The 19,831-nt window shown below is 40.3% G+C and overlaps 1 protein-coding gene across 7 annotated transcripts in view; it reads right to left on the bottom strand.

Annotated features, from left to right (window-relative positions):
• The window catches only part of TTC7A (tetratricopeptide repeat domain 7A), a 162,474-nt gene that overhangs the window by 55,714 nt on the left and 86,929 nt on the right, over window positions 1-19,831 (bottom strand). The window contains exon 16 of one of the 7 annotated variants that reach the window (XR_014944631.1): window positions 14,368-14,465. The exons of the other annotated variants lie outside the window; for them this stretch is intronic. The gene's annotated coding sequence lies outside the window, so the exon portion shown is untranslated. The remainder of the gene's footprint in view (window positions 1-14,367; window positions 14,466-19,831) is intronic. 7 annotated transcript variants of the gene reach the window in all.

Genomic DNA, 19,831 nt, shown 5'->3' with positions numbered 1-19,831 from the left:
TTTTTAAACCACTACTAACTTTCAAAGTGAAAGACCTTCATAACCAATGTATGACATCCACTGCAGCAGAAGAGTATTGGAAAAGGACCATAGGGCCTCACGAAGAAAATACTCATATCCCCAGATGACACCACATTCATGGGTGCTAAAGGACAAGACTCTTAATATTAATTAAATAGAAGAATATAAGAATGAATAATCTGTTAACAGTCAAAGTACTATTCAGGAGGGATATGTTAGCAGTGTTCCTCCTTCATTTCATATCTGTATGGATATAGATGTTTTAGTTATCTCCACACAATTAAAATCACTACACAGCATATTTAAACATTACAGTTAAGCATTATGAAGGTGAATATTACATTCTTCCATCATTCTGCTGCTTTTACAGTGAGTACATATCAACTTCTTTGGGCAAAGGTGCAAAATTCTATCTTAAGAGCGAGAACAACTAATGAAATACAGGAAAAGAGCAAATCCCAAACAATATCATAACAAAGCTTCAGCAGAATATTATCATCAGTTGTAAGACACAGGCACACAAAGGTTAAAAAAATAACAAAGAAATAACACAATTTTAGTGAGTGTCTCTGCGATGAAACATTAGCAGATCTTAGAAATACCATGCACAGTTAACTGCAGTGGTAATGAGACTCTGGAATACTGCTGTTCATGTTATCATGCAATAATATAATGAACAAAACCAAAAGGCAAACAGGAAGAATGTAAGTGGCAAAAGGAATCAAGCTGTACTTGTAGTAAATAAAAGTAGTAAATAAAGGAATTCAACATGACAGTTGCAAGCTCGAAAGAAAATCACTGCATTATATGTGCTATATGCTGTTTGCATTTCTCAGCTTCTAGCAAGTTTTGTAACAGTATAAATAAATAAAAATGCAGAGAAATCACTGAAATAGGTGGGCCAGTATCATTTTTATCTGAAGTTTATCATTTCATTACAGAGATAGCCCTCTTGCTACAAATAAATCTGATGGGTATTGTTTTGTATCACTGCACACAACTCTCAGGGGCATAAACAAAATTTATGTATGCACAGATAACACTTTATTGTATTTTCTTAATATAATTTTACTGTACTTTCATATGATGCTTGCAATATTAAGCAGAGCAGACTTTTAAAGAGATTCCACATATAAAAATAGCTCTGAGATTATCAATATAGTCATTGGTAATTCTGTTAGCCTCTGAAAATGAAAACAGAGGGATTTGGGCTAAAGCAAATACATAAATTACTGGTGCATAAGCACAGGAAAAGAGGAAAAAACCCCCAAGTCATTCTTGTAATGTGTAAATTTCAGGAACAGCAACAATGGAAAATAACCAATGCTTACTCTCTTGATACTGGACTCTAAGTTCCCTCTCAATACAGGTTTTCTTCTAACACTTGTGTGGACAGTATCAAAAGCCGCTGTTCCTTGCCGTAAGGTCAAGTAACTGCCACAAGTAAACATACTGATTGATCACAGCAACATTAACCCTGTCAAATTAAATTCTGTATATAGTTGACTTTGTTGAGATAAATTCATTTGTGAAGCTCGGAAAATTAGGTTTCACTGTTACAGCATATTATAAATGGTTATGAGCACATCTGTGGATGAAGTTGGGAGATGCTATGTTTAGTAACAACCTACTGACTTTGTGGGTGCTCTACAAATATAATAAGATTTGTTAAATGGTTAATTAAGAGTTTTTAAAGCTTCTTTGAAATGGAGTTTTTAGTTTTAAATGTAGTAATGATACATATTTACAGAACCACAATGGGATCTCTATGTCCTACCGTATGACAAGCAATAAATAGTACAAATACAAACAACGGCACATTCCACCGATTTTGAGCTTGAGAGAGTGAATTAGGAATAATGAGCACTATGTTGTCACTTATCTGTATGTTTTGTCATTCTCTGGCTGCTTTTAGCCTTTCCAGTTCATCAGAGCTTGTCAATTAATGAACTTAATTAATCAACATCTCTGAGCTTTACCAAATCAAGGCCATAATTCCCCAAAGTCTTTCCTTATTGACCCAGACTTTGCAACACCTACACACACAACTGCTGACTTATTCTGAATCTGCATAAAAAGGAAAAACAGACAAACAAAACTCAGACACCAAGCACAGCAGTAATACGCCCCAATCCACAGAGACGATTATCAACTTTAGGATGAAGACACTAAACCTCTGCAACTAATGTCTGCAGTCTGTGTGCGTCCTTCATTAAATGACAGGATGCATGTGCATGTCTGTTTGTGTGTGTTTACAGCCTTATGCCTGGAGAAAGAAACCAGAGTCCTGCTCACAGCTCTGAGGATAGCAAATGCAATTTATCCAAGTGACAGATTAATGGGGTGTTGGAACAGCAAGTGCCACTGGGAAGCACAACCTACCTTACCCTCCCTTACCTCTTAGTATTACATATGGCCCTTCTCCATACAGAAACACAAAGAAATGTACCATTCCAGCTCCAATGAAAACCTGGGGGATGGATGCCATGACCTGAGTGGGTAGATGGCACAAGGATGCTCCCCCAGCACTGAACTCTTTAAATTTGCTTCCTCCCTATTAAGGTAGCAGATGCAAAAGGAGGCTACAGGTGGATACAGAATACAGATTGATTTAACAGACCTAGGAACAGGATGGAGATGATGAGATGAATGATGAAAGTTTGGGAATGCTCTTGGTGCACATAGATGGTAAGTGGCCTTTTCAGCCTGGAAAAGAGACTGGGGGAAGAGATGACAGATTTATAAAATAATGAATAGTGTGAAGAAAATAAGGGAATAAAAGCAGTCTGTGTTGTTTTAATTGAAGAAGTAAGGGGATATCTAATAAAGCGACGAAGCTGTGGATTTTAAACAAGCAAATAAAGTGTGTTTTCATACAGTGCAAAAAGTAAAATGCAAAACCCATTGCTAGGGGATGATCTGGGAGCAAACACATAAACAGGTTCAAAAAGGGATTAGATAAATTCATGGATGACAGACCCATCAGAGGCATTAAACACAGCCTTAATGCAGCGTCTGGCTCGGAAAGCCTCTGAACAACTCAGCTGACAGAAGCAGGGAAAGCACATGAGGGGAAGGATCATCCCACTGCCACATTTCTGCATACTTTTCCCCTGTGCATTCACCAGATGCCCTGCTGAAGACAAAGAAGCCCTTAGTTTGATCAAGAACGGCCATTCTTACATTTTGAGATAGCATAAATATAACTGCAACTTGTATTCCTTTTATAACCCAGATTGTCTGGTCTTGTTTTATCTGCCAGTACAAAAGGAAAGTGTATCTGGAACTGCAGTTTCTTCACAGCAAATTAGCTGTTTAGTTTATCAGCTGCTGAGTTTAGCTACAATGGTGACTCACCTATGTGAGCCAATTAGTTCAAGTTCTTTTACCACAAAATTAACCTTCCCAGAGCATCTGCTAAAGCCCTTGCCATGTTATCAATATGAAAAAAATAGTGAAACTGGTTAGCTGCTTTTAATCTCCTACATTCTTCTTGATAACATCAACTTCAAAGTTGCTGTCTTCTCAAATAACTCGGTGCTTCTTGCAGTCTCCTGACATTTAAGGGCACATTCTCTAGTTAAATTAATGCCAGCAGTGCTGACTGCAACCTCCTTTTATAACTTCATACTGTGCCATGTAATCTATCACTTTCCCTACAAAAATAAATTGGTCATATACTTTTACAGACATACTGTCTATGGCTCATTGCCCATTTATTCCCCCCCCCCCCCCAATGTCAACAAAAAATAAAGACAAGAACCACAGGCTTCAGTCCAGAAAAACAAGCAGATTCAAAGATAACACCTCCTTTAGATGAATGCCCTGTTCAGGGCCCAGGTTCTCCACAAGACTAATGCAGCTACTGTTGCTCCCCAAATAACAATTGCAACAGGATGAGCACGTCTTTCAGAGAGAGAGAGATTCTTGCCTACTTAAACGTTCATGTTATGAAGGTAATTTTCTAGACTCAGCCCCAAAATAAAAGGCACCTAGAAAGTTCCTGCGCATAGCATAGAAAGTAAACTATGCATGGACTCAAATACTGCTTCTCAAGACAAACATGTCTGTGGCCAGTCCTATTTGGTCATTCAGTACCTTAAGGTTCACTTGTGATGCAGAGTGCAAATATGATTCATTAATAATACAGCCCACCCAGAAACTGCAACTTGCACATAGAAGGAGACCTTGCAACAAATCCCCCTGATCCACTAAACCCAGGCAAGTAGTCACTTAAAAAACAATGAGAAAGCAACTAATAGTCTGCTGGAAGAAAAAAACACAATTACTTGCTGGAAAAGAAAGCACTGAAAGTCTTCATCTCTATCTTTCTCTAGAACTAAGCCACATCTGGTCATACCCCAAAAACTGAGGCACAAAAATGAGTGATCAGCATTCTTTTTTTTCCCTTTCAATTAGATCATACAATTTTGAAGCCTAGATTTGCAATATTTTCCTTTGTTAAGAACACAGGAATCGAGCTAGCTGTTAGCAGAGCTGATGAAAGCCCTGGTCTTTCTCTTATCTCTCTGTGTTATATAGGATCGTTTGGGTGACACATCTGAAAGGAACTTTAACCTTGCACTCACTCTGATGAGGAGCTGGCAACAAAGCAATTTTGTGTCGTCAAAAAACACATGCCTTTCACACTCTACACCTATAGCCTGAGTAAAGACAAAGGTAATTCTCACAACTCTTTACAGCAAAATCTGGAAACTCTAAGCAAAAAAAGGAATTTTTCCTTTTGGTTCTAAAAGCAAACTGCACAGAATGGTACGCTGGTAAAAACCAAGATGTTAACCTGATTTGGTTTGGCTTTTTTTCTGACTATTGTTTTGTGTTTTTTTTTTCTGACAAGGCCCAGCAACAAGGAATGACTGCCACTGCACTGGACTCTGCATGAGCACCTAGAAAATGGAAGGATGGTTTTCAAACCTCCAAACACAAAAACGTGCATTTAGCAGTGCTACCTCAAGGGTGTACTGGACACCTTGGTGCACTGCACTGCACTCAAGGCAAGCAGTGGGACCGGCATCATATGGCCCATATGACATGCAAGAGCCATGCTCTGTTCCCTGCTCTGGCACAGTCTTAGGGCCAGTTTTGGGGAATTCACTTCAGCTCTCCTCCCTGCAGGGCAGACAGTGGGAATGACCTCTGCAAAAGTTCTTCATCATCATCTTCCTGCTATCCTTTATATTTAATCTCTTAATGCCAGTGCTCTCAACTTTAGAGTTATCTGTGGACAGGAAGGAAAGGACATTGGGACCCCCAAATAACCGTCACTGCTTTTAAAACATTTTCTCATCTCTTGGGCCTGATCCCTCAGGATGTCATCAGCTGTGCCCTTGGGTAAATCCAGCCAGTCCTGATTAAATGGAAATTAATTTGGAAGGGCAGAACTGAAAGCTACCATGCTGTCACAACCACTGGACTCTCCGCTTACAGAAATCGAAAAGGAAACTAGGCCTAGGCTCTCTAATTGCTGAACTGAGATCCTACCAGACAAGAAAAGAGCATTTACAGGGCAAAGATGAAATACTTTTGATGCTGCCAATTCATTCACTCCCCAAAGACTGCAGAACTGGATGTTTCATTTACATTTCTCAACTGTTGTGTTTCAGAAAAGCTTCTAGGAGATGCAGCTTAGGCAGCTTTTAGAGGAAAGAATACCAGGATTGTGGTTTCTGAAGTAGCATTCAACACTGGCCTCCAAGTCACCTTAAATTGCAACCAAGTACATCTTCTGCCTGAGAAGTTAAGTCTGAATCCTGTGTTGCATCACTAGAACAGAGTGAAATACCTTCTAATTAACCTAGTGTCAAAGTAATAAGAAGTGATAGAATACTCAGCATTAGATAAATTATACAACAAAATATAGCAAAGCAGAACTCTCCCCACAAGATTAGTAAAACATTTCTACCCAACCTAACACACTAACAAAATCTTGCATATCAGAGATGCTTGGAGCTAACAGCAGAACTGCATCACACACCCTCTGTATTAGGAAATGAGAACCACACAAAATTTGGCTTTACTAAAAAAACAATAAGCGTAGTTTAAAAAAAAGCATTTGTTTCTTTTTGAAATGCATTATGCACTGCTGTCAAATAGACCTCAATCCTTCTATTGCTTTGCTTCGGGGCAATGTGATTTATTCCATCTTGGCGTTGCTCCAGCAAAGCACTTGCAGAAGGTCTTCATCTTTAAGCATGAGTAGTCCTGCTGAAATCAACAAGTCAATTACTCCATCACTTAAAACTAAGCATGTGCTGAAGGACCTTGGTAGATCAAGCTCTTTTTGAGGAGAAAGATTTTGAGAGTCTCTTGCAGAGGACAGACTGTAAACATGAGTAATATCAGAGGGGCCAGAGCCTGTCCACTGATATTTCGAGTTCACTGTCCGTGCCTCTCAGTGGAGGTGATGACGGAAATCAATCTGCCAAAAGCCAAGGAATTCACTACAGGATATTGACTCCGAGGTGCCTGTGGGCAAGTTTTAGCCTGCGTCCTGGCTAAGGCAACCCACCATACAGTATGACAGCTCAGAAACAGTGCCTTCTGTGAGATGCTGTTCAGCAAGTTATGGGAGAGAAAGTTTCCATGCTAGCCTGAAAAAAAAGGCAAAGGCATGATAGAAAGGTAAAAGAAGTTACAGGAATGAAGCAAGCAGATACAAGCTCCTTTACTTCATAGAAAGCCCCACAGAATCTAGAACAAATCCATGTTGTGGTAAGTAGACACTAAACTGCTGACTTCACTGCAGAAAATCCGAGAGAGAAAGAAATGGATATTTTGCTACCAGCAGGAATCATATTTATCTACATCTGCAAAGCAAAGCCATGATGTAATTACAGTCTGTGTTAGCACCAGTGCCAGCTGAACGCAGCAGCAGGAAGACACGGGAGCGTGACCTTTAAGGCAGACGTAGGGCTAGACTTCAGAAAGCAGAAGTGCTATGGAAAGTGCTGTTGCACTTTCACTCTCTTCTTTACTTGTAAGCTTCAGTTAACCTAACAAAACCTGTGCTTACCATTTACCACAGCACTATGCCTTAAGAAAATGATACAATTGCATTCATGGCAGCACTGGGCTGCTTCTACACCACAGCTTGTTTTTGCAGGCATATTACCAAAGTTCCTTTCTTAAGAAAGTCCTTTTCTTAGGAGAGAGCTGCATACAGCCCTGCCAAACACAGATAGAGCTTGAAATCTTGCAGGCTCTGTTGTAAAGATTCATTTCTTAGCTTTGCTGGAAACTTCAGTGTTGAACATACGACTCCAGCAGGTGCACATTATGCTGTACAAATAAGCTGAGTCACTGCTCCTGACTAACAAAGAAACGCCAGCATTGTCTCTCAGCCTGTCAGAAATAGCCAACAAATTTCACTAAGAACTGCCAACAAAAACAGAAAACCTCCAGAGAAAGGTGAAAAACACAGCCCAGGTTAAAAAAGGGAAGTAAAGAAATAACCCATAGCAGATATAAGCTTAAATCAGATTAATGGTTTATTTTCCTGCAGTATCTGTTACTCCTACTCTCTTCCCAATATGACAGGCCTTCCAGATGTGCTGATAAAAGATGACACAGTATTACAGATCTCAAGCACTGCACGCGTGATTAAGAAAATCCTTCAGGGAAAACATGCACAGTTATTATATTTTAAGTATTCAAAAAATGGCGACATTTGGCATTTCTTAACACTGACAGCCTGAAAACATTCCTCAGTCAGCAATCAGAAATACAATTTAAATACTACAGAGAGTAAGATAGGCTCGGCTATTGAAAAATGTCACACTGATACAGTACAGTATAGGTGACAGGATTAGTGGTTTGGGATTCCTTTTCTGATACTTCATCCACAGGTTACTGAGATGTTCTGCCCTTTGGAGAAATGGCCCAGCACTTCACAACCATGGATATCCGTGTATTTTTAACACTGCAATGCTTTACAGAACTGAGCCCTATTCCATAATTTGCAGCTAACAGCTGCAGTGAAACAGGTACAAGGAACCGAACGATCAGGACCAGAGAACTGAAGGGAATCAGCTCTGCTCAACTGAAATGAATGATTTTAATCTCTTCATACTGGCTGGGGACCTGGCACTCAAGTTTCAAGTCAGAAAAGCTGAGGCAGGCTGTCTTCATCTCCCTAAAAGCAGCACGCCTCAGATAAACCCAGAAGTGAAGTACAGCGTCAGTGCAATTTGATCAGCTTGTACCAACTGACTTCCTCCCTTATCCCTTTAAATAAGCCATAGATTTTCAGAATTCTAGCCCGCAAATTAAAAAAAGAAATGAGCTGCCTGAAAGACTCTCGGTGACTCACCAAAAAAAACACAACTGTTCAGTTCTTCCATAAGGATACTGCAACTGAAAAAAGGAAAGGAAGAGAAGCGATGACAAATAGCAAGCCCCAGCCTTTCACACAGAAAAGCTTTATATTTTCCCTTTCCCTTTGTGCCAAGAAGCCCTCCATGGAAATGCCTGGCTCATTCTGACGCTGATTGGTGATGCAGCCCTGCAGCTGATCTGAGAGGTGCCTGGGGGCAGACACTGCACCTCCAAACCCATCCGAGACAGGAGACAGAAAGGGGCTGGACTGAGCTCCGTCACACCTGCTCCTGCTGACAGGACATAATGACATCTCCACATTCATTCTGTTTCATGCAGCCTGGTAATTCAGTACAGAGCTCTCTGCAGAACAAGAGAACTGAGCATACTAGGATAAATGAGAAGCGTGTATTTATAATCTGTGCCTTCTGATAAGCTAGCAGCATGTACCAGTGTTTCCTTGAAATAAGTCTGAAGGGGAGGAACAGATGTCAACCTCAAAGTATAACACTATCATATCTGCCCTATATTTTACCATTAGGCATAAAAAACTGCTTTGCATTTATGCATGCCTCATTTTTCCTCATGAAAGCCAACTATAACCCAGAGCACACAATTTCTGATTCCCTTCCTACCTAAACCAATACATCGAAAACACAGACAGAGTGTTCCTCCCTGCTCCCATTGCAATAAGGGCATTGTACTCGCATTGCTGTGTCCTAAGTACCTTGCTAAAAGGATACCCACAGTCACTGCACAGAAATCCTTATTCACTCCAGTGCAACTGAAAGCACTCAGGCTCTTACTGACCTGATCGGCAGCTTTGCCTCAGGAAGGCTTAACAGAGCCTGTCATTGTGCATGTGATATATCCTACCATAATTAATTCCCTCGGGGAATGACATCCAGAGGAAGCACAGTTCAAATACACAGTGTGCACCTGAAATTTGATATTTTGCATCAGATCCCCAGCACCAAGATGTAGCTGGGGAGAATGTGACACTTTCATTTTTCTTGACTACAGCTATATGCCATTAACTAAATCCTGTTGTAAAGAGAAGGAACGTTGAAACATACAGATAAAAATCAGTGTTCTTTGTTCCTGAACAGATCCAATTTCATTCATTAGAAATCCAGAAGGTGTTTAGAATTACCACATGCTATTTAACAGAATATGAAGTAATAGCTTCCTTCAGCCTTACTGGAAAAGATTCAGAGCTGTAATCCTTTTTCGAGTAATTACCCTGTTTATCAGGCTTCAGCACAAGATGACCCCAAGCAGAAGAGAAATGGAGTAGCCAGCCATGAGAACCTCACTAGGTACATGTACCAAACTGAGTGGCGATGAGAGCACATTGCATGCATTCGTCAAGTCATAATTATGCTAAATTACAGGTATGAGAAAGGGCATGAGCATGTGAAAGTATCAAGTCCACCTAACATATAAAAGGGCCTTTGGAGGGAGGGAAAAAAAGAAGGGGGCAGGGAGGGATGCTGCCTGGGTGAAGCAGCTCCTTGAACCTGCAGCAGTGAGTTAATGGTTTCACGTACCCTGTGGTTCTGACTCAGCCACAGCCCACTCTGCGTGGCTACCCAGGGAAACAGCTAGAAGAGAGGGGATGTCAGTGGGTGATGTACAGAGCTGGTACAGCTTACAGACATCCTGCTGCTACGTGAGAACATTTCACTTGTGCAATTCCAGTACTGCCCAACTACATCCTTACCCAGGATAACTATGATATTTGCTACCCAGTGGCTCGAGGAAATCCTGCATCAGCTTGCACAAGTCATTTTCTTGAGCAGAAACAGCAGCATAAACTCCAACACACTAACTGTACAATACTGTGAATTATGCCCCCAAAGACAACCCCTGTCCAGAGTATTCAAGACAGCAGCCTAGAGTATCTTTCTCCAGGAGTCCCTGCAGAAGTTACTAAAAGCACAGACATGTGAAGACACATGAACTTCAGGGCACTTTTAGCACGAATGAGACACAGAATGGATTAGTTCAGAGAAACATGGTCTCTGTTAGAAGCGGACAGGTTCCTTGATGGGTCTGATTTGTGATTGCTTAAGGCATGACTTAATTTGTTCATTGTGCTTTTTTACTTCCACCTTGTTCCTTACTTGTTTCTTATTTATAATAAACTTCCACATTTGGAGCATCAGAACAGCTGCATTTGGCTGTTCTGATATAGATGAAGGCCTTCCTGTTTTAAACATTTCCCAGTCCCCTTCTGCTCCCACTCTATACTAAGCTCACAGCTTCGTTTGTCAGGTCCCTCCACGTATAAACTTATTTTCCAGGTAATACCAGCTATTCAGTCAGTCTAAGTGCAGGATTTTTAGCATCATTCCAGTTATCCTAAAGCTTCTCTACTGAAAACTGTAAATAACGTCATGCACTTAATTCACTCAAATCTGGTGAAGTCTGCTTCAGTAAACCTTGCAGATCCATGTATTTCAGACAACCATCTGTTCTAAGCGTGGCTTGCCGTTTCCAAGGGATACAAATTCTGATCGCTACATTCAGGATTACAGCCAATGGGCATCTGAAGCCCGAAGTACAAAAATATCACCTTTGCAAAGCCACTGCATGGCAACAATTCTAGCACATAAATTTCTAAGCACATAAAAGTTACCATCGAGATACTACTTAAGTTGTAAAACATAATCTGTTCGGTTTGCTTCATAATACAGTTCTGTTGAAGTTATTCCAGCAAAGGCAACCCTGGGAAACAGATTAAGCCAGTGAAACACTTCTCCCCTAAGCTGCATGTGCTCTCTTGTTAAATTAACTAATTGCACTGATGCAGCTGCATGGCACAGCTTGGTACAGCTCTGCACCACTGTGAACCATCTCCCACATTAAAACACCTTGCTTTGTTGGCACTGTGGGCACCTCCTGCAGCAGCAGACATGAGAGGTTTCATTCAGGCACATCAGTCCTCTCTATCTACACTGAAAAACTCCCCTTGCAATTGAAAAAGCACAGCCAGGGCCCTGGACTCATTCCTCCCTCTCCCCTCCCGTGGGTTGGTTCCTGAAGGAAGTTGTGATCTACAGTTGAGGAACTTTGTTCTAGAGAATCCAAGAGATGAGCTGGTTCAATCCACAAGCATTAATCTGTGGACCACAAATCAAGAGCATAGTTCTGCAGTTATGTCAAACAAAACCAAGCCTCTACTGTTAAAGCTGCTATAGAACAACACACAGTTAAATACCCTTAGGAAAACAACATGAGCTGATATAATAGAAAATGAAGCCTGAAACTTAGTGCCTGCATTAAGTCATCCTATTATTAATTTATAAAACAGAGAGAGAAAGACAAAAGTTCAGGTTTTCATTAATAATCCTAACCAGAACAGTGCAGCAAGATGGAAAGCTCAGCCAGTCCTACTAATTTTAGAAGGTTTCTATTATAGGATTAAGTGCTGTAGCTGACTTAGGGGGAGTAAAAGAAAAATTCCAACCATCAAATGAAAGAGATGAATTCAGTAATATCTGGCCAGCTTTCCTTAATACATTCAACTACATAGCTTTTATTTGGGTCTTTAAGATTATATTCATCCCCTTAAGACTCATCCGTTTTAATACCTGCTCCCATATTTTGTTAGAACCATTAAATCATTTTAGATGAAGTGTAAACCCCAAGTTGTAATTAACTGAAGATATTAAAGAGTTTGTCACACTTTTATACTAACACAGGTGTTAAATCATATGGTATGGTAAAACTCCAGTGCTGGCCTTTACGTTCTGCCTCTCTACAACAATCTCACTAACCGGAGCTGGGCAGATTATTCTTCTTTACAACTTAATCTGATGTTCGCTGTGCTATTCCCTGTTAAACTGCTGCTCTGTCCCAGCATTTCACTGGTGCAAAAAGTGATCACAAAGCTTGTGATACATCACGAGGATGCTGGCAAGGTCAAAGAGAATGTTATTGGCAGGAGGTGGGGCCTGGAGTTGATACGGTTTACTATGGCAATATAGTATCTAGGAAACATAGTTTTGCAAGAGAACTACTGTTTCCTTCCAGGTTACTGGTGGACAGAATCACAAGGGTTGGAAGGCACCTCCAGAGATCATGGAGTCCAACTCCCAAACACCTTTCTTACAAGGCAGAAAAGGTGCATTACCAGACTTTCTAATTCGATCAGAACAGGCTGCCCAGGGAGGTGGTGGGGCTCCATTCCTGGAGCTGTTCATGGAACATGTAGATGTACTGAGGGACATGGTTAGTTGGCACAGTGGTGATGGGTTGATAGTTAGTGGTCTTCTTTGACCTTAATGATTCTATGCAGGAACAGCCTCAGAAAACTACACAAAAGCATCAGACAGATTTTCTATACCCTTCGGAAAGCCAAATAACAGTTTATGCTTTTCTCTGCTTCCCTTTGTTTTCCACATCTCCCTTGGCTTGCATGGTACTCTTGCTACTAAATGGCTGGGGAATTATTGGGAGCATGAAGCTGTTGCTTGAAAGAGGAGCTACAATTCGGTGCAAAAATACATTTAATTTTATTGGAGATTCATACACTGAAAGAGTCTCTAACCCTCTTGAACAGAAAATTACTGAACTTTAGAAAAGACAATTATTCAGACAAGCTAGCATAGGGTCAAGGATCTCTTTAAAAACTAGTGCTTTTTTGGTTTATTAAGTTGGGATAAGGACACTTGCACACAGACAGTTGAAATGCCATTACAGCTTTGAGGTGGCAAGGCCAGAGTCCAGCACCACAATTTCAGCTTGCTTCAGCAAATGCCATTCTTCTTTTAAAAACGTACTCCTGCTCCTCACATAACATTGGTTTGGCAAAAGAAAAACTCTCAACTGGAGAGAGAGTTACCATTTTATTTATGGAATAACAATTCTTTCTGCCATTATAGAAACGGTTGTCGCTTTTAGGCTAGGATTTCCTGGTCTGCTAAGGAGGTTGATTCCTGTGAGCCTCCTAAGACCCCAGCTTTTATTGCACCTCCAGTACATGCAAATTTGGATGGCTTCACTGATCACCTCTTGCAGCGTCCCTCATTACCATTCCTTACTCATTTTGCTGTCACCTCTTATGAATGCCAATGACCAGGTAAAACAGAGAAACAGTATGTATTTATAAGATTCTTCATTAAATGCAATAAACTGCTCATTTCCCCAGCGGCATTTAATTCCCAACAGCTTTGTACCTCCCTGTCCATCCCCCAAGAGCCATGAGCCGTGTGGCAGGTCCCCATCATGTCTGCTTGCTGTCCTGCTGCCAGCTTGAGCACAGTGCAGCAAAGCACTATATCCTCTTGCCTGGGTTTTTCTGTGCAGCCACTTGCTCCTGGGAAATCTGGGCAATAGTATTAGATGACAGGATGTCTACCATTCCATTAAAACCTGTTTCAAATCAGACAGTATTTTCAAAAGCTTTCAGTGTTATAAAAATCCCAACTGCACTATTTTCTTTAGGAAAACAAGTTAAAAAATGAACAATCAGAATGTTTCCATTCAAAGAGGGGGAATAAAAATGGAACAAGTCCTTCCACAGATTTTTATGTAAAAATAAAAAATAAATAAATAAAAATCCCACATTGAAAGCAAAGGGATGACAATTTATGACAATTAATATATATACATTTGATATTATGGTAACAACTATTGAAATAGCACTGCACACACACACAAAAAAAAAAAAAGAAAGAAAAAAAGATAAATAAGTGTATTTCATAGGTTGGATCAGAGACCGATGTCCTACTGGCTGGAAATATTCCTTCATTAGCCAGAAACTTTGTTTTGTTGCTATAGTTACTCTCACTACAAGTGGCCCTTACTAAGGCTGGAGGTATTTGTTATATAAAACCTCCACGCAACTACAGCCTTAAACTTCAGAAACTACGAGTCCTGCTTCAATCTCTATTCAAAGACCAAACTCGACATGCTTTAATGATGATTACTGTGTACTCTGGAGAAGCAGTTTAATGGCACTATTAAAGTGCTGCAAGCATAAGCAGCATTGTTCACAATACATACCGAAGCCGTTGTCAGTGCCAGAAGGAATTTAGAGGGACCGTGTACAGAACAAGACACACAGCGACTTCCTCCCCAGCCAATTATGCTGTTAGCAGCAGCTGTCATGTACAAGAGAAAGTGGCAATAAAGTTTAATAACATTTGTTGAGAGGCCTCTGAATTTCATGGAAAAAATGCATGTAACGTACTTTGAAGAGCAGTTGGTATAAAGGCACACACTGTAGCACTGCCACTCTTTTGCCACCTTTTTATTATTTTTTCTTTTAACCAGTGTAGTTTGATAAAGTTTAATTTCAGTAAGAAAAATATATGCTCTTTCCCTTGGACTTTAATATATTCTAGTTTCACATTTTCTTTGTTTTTCTTCTGGGGAATATTTTCAGCCAAACTGCTATTATGTATAATATTGTAAAGTGGCTCATAAGATCCCCAGTGGAAACAGAAATGACAAGTCCTCACTTCCTAAAGTAGTCAGCGTACGCTCACACTCAGCTACTATGTTCCAGTCAGATTCAGGCTGTCTACACTATTCTCAGGTGTATTTTTTCCCTACTTGGGTAGGGTATATCAGCTTTGCCAGAGTGGCTTTCCTTCTCCTTCGCTTTAAATCTAGACACTATGCTTTTTATTAAAATGCCATCAGTCCAAACAGATCCTGCTTGCAAGCAAAGATAAGCACTTAGGAGTGCTGAGGACAGAAAATACAGTCCTGTTTGTATGCTTGTTTTCCTGCAGTAAGCATCTCTCTCAGGTTGGGGCAAAGCCAATCACTAGCAATTTTTCTACTACAGTGCTGATGCAGGGCTATTTAGTTAACTTCTGCAATGACAGATACAGCCGTGTATGCTCCAAAGCTTAAGTTTCAAGCAATTCAAAAGTTACGGAAGACAAGACGGTTTATATTTCTCCTGATTTTCCTTTTCCTTCTTCCCTCACTGCTGACATGCTGTACTATTCTTAGAGAGCAGAAATCAGTGGTGCTAATTTTGGAGTTCACACATCAGAGGAAACGCTCAGAATTTATTCATTCATTTGTGAGAACCTGTATATGGTTTTGCCCTTAATGATACAGAAACACGCTTTTTTTTTAATCCCCTCATTCACAGCATCATTTGCAATCCATCTTGCAGCTTATTACAGCCCCGTAAGTGCTGAAGAGCACATCTGCCCTGCCCTGTAAGAAACATGATTTCCTTAAGGTGCCATTTGGATACAGAACTACTTCACTAGTTCTTCCCTGTAATAACAGTGCTCAGAGTGACACCTAAAACCATGATTTCTGTCTCTTGCAGCTAATCCCAGACCAATGGCACAGTCCATGTAGGCAAATAATGAGCACCTGCTGGAATACATAATTTGTGCATAATACTTCTACCTTTTCCCAGTACTGCAACTTTACAATGTCACCTCCTTTACTGTGTTAGAGAAAAGGAAACAACTTATTGTTCAGCTACAATTCTGCTTACATCAAGAATTCCTAGATTCACAGTACGTACTACTGCACTTGTAAAATGAGACACCGGCCCATGTGCACAGATCAATTACATGGTGTAAGAATTGAATACTGCTGTATCTAAAATGCAGTTTCTACTATCAAAAGTTTGCAGGTGAAAATCATCCAGTGTGAAGGCTGAGAAGGGTGCATATATTGACCCCTCCCCACCTTTTTTTCTAGAGTGGAATTAAAAATGAAACCCTTTTCCAGCTGGCATTTCCAAACTGACAATGCACAGCCTCTCGACTCTGTTTATACCCTTGGCAACAAAGGAGATTCCAAACACTTCCATCTGCTTTAGCACTACAGGAACAGCAGAATGTACCATCCAGTTTAGTTACAGAAGAACTTTTTCTGACTGAAAGGTAATTCAGTATATGTATCCTGACTCCAAGGTGCAGTTTTATGTGAATGAGTCTTGATGCAAAAAACAAACCAAGCCACCCTCTTCAAGCAATGAACTCCCAATATAGGAGAGCACAGCTCTGGAAAGCAGAAGGAGTGTGACCATTCCTCATCACAGAAACACAGCTTCCTGTAGGTAACCCTGTCTTCCAGGTAGGGTTGAAAGAAGCTCATGAACCTTAAAAGACAACCCCAGCACATACATCCTACCAATTTTCTTTCATGCTGAGTTACATCATTTCTACTTCACTCCTTCTCCCACTTACATTTATTAAGCTGAACAACCCCTTTTTTTTTTCTGTTCAATTCACCAATACAGCAAATATCTAATTCTTTAACAGGACAGAACAACTCTTTAGGTAAATTCATAGGGTAAGAGGCATGTCTTCCCCCTTTAACTGGTCATACAGCTCCCCTGCCTGCCTGTGGAAGGACCTACTGGCGGCTGTCTCTTCTGTTCATCATATGCATTGCAATGCCATGCTATATTCTCAGCTGGGCTCAGAGCCCTACTGTGCAGTACGCTCCACAAACACCTGAAAGACAGCAACTCTTTTCTGAGAAAATGCAAGAAAAACTACCATATAACTTCAAATCATTCCAAATGCTCAGATGGTCAGATTCTAGAGGAAAAAAAAGATATCCAGGAGTCCTTTCACTATGAATTTCAGTGCAACTGCTTACTGTTATAATCCTCATTTCAGGTGCTAGTTACCAGCCTCCTGCCACTTCTCCAGCTGATAGAGAAATATGAAGTAGAGGTCACTGCATTCATTTCTTAGCCTGTTAGACTTCCAGTGGTTCATATTTCCAGGAGAAAATACATAACAAGAACTCTGCTAATGACAGTGACACTGGATTAGATCACCTACCTTTCCATCCTCATATTTGCTCTTTCTCCAAAAATATGGTCAGAAGACCATTTTACTCCTGAGCTACATACATAATAGAAAACTTCAAGCTAAGGTACAAATGAATGAGGCAAACATTAAAATGACTCACATTATATGTTGGTTTGGGTTGGTGTTTTTTTGGATAAATGTTTGCATACTGAGGAATATGTCTGTATATTCTTATTTTTAAAGGCATGATGGTAATACTGAACTTCTACACTGCAGTCTCTCTCTCAATTATTGTGTCTCCATTCATCGCTTTCTTTACTAAAGAAGTCTAAAATATTAAGTAACACGAATGTTGACTAATATTGAATAATATGACTGTGTCTGCTTACAGACTGGGTTCTGCAGACATTAATGATATTGGCAACAGAAGCAGACTTACCACTGAAGAAGCAATTATTACCAGTGACTGAGAGAGGGAGGAGCAAGGGCTTTTTCTGTTTTCAGATGACAAAAAACATTTGTGACTGAAAAATTGCTATGCTTAGTTTCTGTTCCCTGATGAGTTCTTTGGAAAGTCTAAATACTTTTCCTTCCCTCTTCTTTTCACAGAAAATAATAAAAATCAATCTCTTTTGTGCTTTTCTCATTAGATAAACACTCCTAGGACCTTGCAATAGAAATCACTCAAGTCTGGAATTTCCAGCTGGATATGAAAAAAAACAACCCTTTCATTGAGTGATCAGAGCACAATGCTCAACTTTAGGAAAACACAGCCTGACTGCATTGCAAACTTCTCAGAAAGTCATTTACTATAGCAAAGAGCAATTTGCTAAGTATGACACTCATGCCTTTACATATTTGAGCATCTGTACTTTCCAGCAACAGTCATTCTCAGTGAACACTAATAAAGGTGATGTTCTTTGTTCTGAAAAACTAATTCTAACCCGAAAATGAGACTCCTGCTCACCCTTCCATTTTCAAAGGTTTCAGTAGAAACAGAACTGTATGGTAAGACGAAGACCAGCATCTCTTCCTGTATACCTCTGGTGACTGGCTTCCGGGAACCTTAAGAAGCACTTTCAGATTATCAGAGCTGTATGTCTGACAACGTACTTCCTTTTGCCTTTTCCTTCACCTTCACCAGATACACAAAGATGAAAAATAGCCAAGCAAGGGCATCTTGATTTCTCCTTCATATTTATAATTGAACAGCCTCAAAAGCATTTAGTTCAGAAAGGCTGTCATTGTGATGTCAGCAGAACCTGATATCTGAAGCTGCTAGTAAATGATGGCATCCTATGCAGCCTCCCTATGTAGCCTGGTAGCAAGTAAAGTCCAGAGCTGGGCTTCCAGTGCAGTCATTACGATTCTCCCCTATTTCTCTGTTTGATTTCCAAGCAGCAAGAATGCCTCAGGTCTTCATTCTTCATTACCCAGCTCTACCTCAGGGGTTCACCAAAGTGCCTAGCAGAAACACAGTGATCCCAATAACCAAGCCCCACCTCACCTTGGATAATCCACGTGCACACACTATAGGTGAATTCCAGCCAGCAGAGTTCCTGATGGTAACCTCACTCACTGCTAATCAACACACACATGCTATTTTTCCATATACTGTGGCATTCAACATAGACAGTCAGGGCTCCTAAACACTTCCTTTGAATATAAAGCAGAACACCCTACAGCCATTGGAAAGAAAATGACATTTAGCAGGGAGAAAAGCGTGTGGGGGCAGGAACTGATAGGGCAGAATATACAGTGCACTGAAGTGAGCCAGCAGGAACTGAAAAACATCCATCTCCCTATTCAGATAGGGAACTAATGGAAAGGAATTAATTGTGAATAGATGAATACAGAACTGACATTTTGCTCTTTCAAAAAGCAGCTGTGCTGAATGGTCAAAATTTGTTCTGACCCTTCAAAGAAGCACAGATTTTCAGATCCATGAATAAGATTGTCAGTTATTACTATCACAAAGTGGTTTAAAGGTTTTGTTTTCCTCTAGCTTATCAGTAGTCACTAAGCCTTAAACAAAATGTTAAGAACAACAAGCACACAGCAGGAATCAACGGGGAAGCCCACAAAAGCTGAGCCTGAAATCTAAAACACAAAGTTAGTGACATTTCCTTATGGAATTTCCTGCTTTTACACAAATAAATCACTCGTAAGTACAGAACCTTGCGGATGCTGCCTCAAATCATACTTTTGCATTCCAAAGTGATGCCTACGTATCTGCAGAACTTGTGTTACTTCTCCAGTGCCAAAAACAGTATTTGGAAGCCCTGCTGCTCTCTACAAAGATCTTTGTGAACTGACACAGCAATCATTTACTCAGGTGGAAGGAGTCAACAGCATGGCTCCTTCCTTTCATATAGTACCACGAAAGCAAGTCTGCAGTAGGTTTCCACTCTAAGTTCTGTCAAATGCCTTTTATTAGTTTTCTGTACTGTGTGGGCATGGAAGTATCCCCAGATATCACTGAATATCTCCATAAAATTCTAACATGAATTGATATGTTCACTAACACATGGCATACACAGACACAAACCAGACGGGGGTATTTATTCCCACTACATTAAATTGGCAGACAGAAGACTATCGTGCTCATCTACTGAATTTTTGTCTTAGATAAAACTGTCATCCTTAGAAAAGGGCGCATATATTCCTTTAAAACTGACCAGAAGGAGAATCTGACCTTGGATAACATAAAAGAGCTTTCTGCT

This window comes from Coturnix japonica, chromosome 3 (genome assembly GCF_054131305.1).
Source record: "Coturnix japonica strain WE chromosome 3, WE-NBRP24, whole genome shotgun sequence".
Classification (NCBI taxonomy): Eukaryota; Metazoa; Chordata; class Aves; order Galliformes; family Phasianidae; genus Coturnix; species Coturnix japonica.
The sequence above is the reverse complement of the archived record's forward strand: the minus strand, read 5'-3'. Positions and strand labels throughout refer to the sequence as shown.